Here is a 1,715-nt window from a genome sequence, read left to right on the forward strand (position 1 = left end):
CCATTTTCATTCACAGGTGTTTATCACACCATCTGCCCTGGGACTGGGGCTGCGGTGGGGGACACGCAGGTGTGGCCCTAGCGATGAGAGCTGTGGTACACCCGGGGGTCAAGGGGAGTTCGGGAAGGGGTGAGAACGCCGAGTGGGCCTGACCTGGTGTGTGTGGCCAGGGAAGGCTTTCCTGAGAAAGCAGCACAAAGGCAAACCCTGACGAATGGGTGGAAGTCAGCCAGGAGACAGGAGTTGGTAGAAAGTCTCAACTGTGAAAATGCAGGAACCTCGAATCCATGAGAGGTGAGGGCAAGGCTAGAAAAGTAGGCAGGCCCCTTCCCACAAGGGAGGGTCTTGCAGGCTGTGATAATGATGTGCTTTATCCTAAAGGTAATGGGGAGCCATGGAAGGTGTTAGAGAGAGGATGGTGTGATTATCCCAGGCCAGTTCCCTGCATGACCTTTGCCTCCCTGTAAGATTCAGGAATGTATTCCCTGTAACTTTCCTTTCTCTGCCTGTCACCTGGGTCTCAAGATATTCCATGAGCACACAGTTCCCAGGACCTTCCTTCTGCCTAAAGTGACCTGGGTTCAAATGCCAGCCCCGCCACTCCCTGGCCCTATTGCTTCAAGCGAGTTATTGCCCTCTTTCACCTTCAGTGTCCTCAACCCATAAAAATGGAGATAATGACACCTTTGCACAGTTACATAAATAGGAGGTAAAAGTGTATGGCACAGAGTCCCTTAGGAAATGGAGTCCAGTTGAATTCCTTCTAGACAAAGTCAAACTAAAGCCTTGGAGGGGGCTTGAGGGGGCATCCGAAAGAGCAGACAAAGTCCTACTTCTGGGAAGTGTCCCTGTGACCCTGCTGGGCCTGAGCAGGTGGAGGGGTTGGCTGAGGCCTTGTTTGGGCAGCCTGTGTGCAAGACGAGCTCAAATGAGACCCCCACCCCACCCCACTGCCGAGCTAGACTTCTGGACCTTCTCAGACCCCCACCCAGTGGGCCAGGAGTTGGCAGGTGAACACAGAGCTTACATAACTGGTCAGGAGTCCGACACCTCTGGCCCAGTGATCAGGGCCATGTTTACCCAGAAGAGGTGTTTCTAGGTTACCACCCTGTCCTCTTAGGCACACGCACAGCCCCTTAGCCCTTGCTGAGCTCTGCTTATTTTCTGAATTCTTAGTCACAGTCCCCGATGTACTGTCAGCAACAGCTCTTACTTTTAAATGTGAAAATCATCAGTGGTGCCATTTAATGGCGAGGCATTGGGGGAGCAGTGGGGGACAAGGGCTACAGCAGGCACCGGCAAGCACACCAGGGTATGAGCCCTAGACTCCTCCCCCTTCGCTCAATGACCTGGAGTCAATCCCTTGGAGGCTCTTAGCCTCAGTTTTAACAGCTGTAAAATGGTTTCAGTGGTCATACTTACCTCATGAAATTCTTTGGAGGATTCAACGAGGGCGTAAGGCATACAAAGGACTTTGCAAATTACCTGGCAGCCAGGAAGGGCTCATCGAGTGTCAGCCTACGAACTCGAACTCGAACTCGCACAGTATTTTGTAACCTGTCCTTTCTACTCAACTCATTAGGAACCTCTCCCCATCAACAGGAGGGAATTAACACTTGAGATTTCTGGGCACATCCCGAACTCCTGACTGCCTAGGATCACAGGGCTGTAAACTGGGAATCCCAAATGTTAATCTCCTATTTGGCCTTGGGGTC

This window comes from Prionailurus bengalensis, chromosome D4 (genome assembly GCF_016509475.1).
Source record: "Prionailurus bengalensis isolate Pbe53 chromosome D4, Fcat_Pben_1.1_paternal_pri, whole genome shotgun sequence".
NCBI lineage: Eukaryota > Metazoa > Chordata > Mammalia > Carnivora > Felidae > Prionailurus > Prionailurus bengalensis.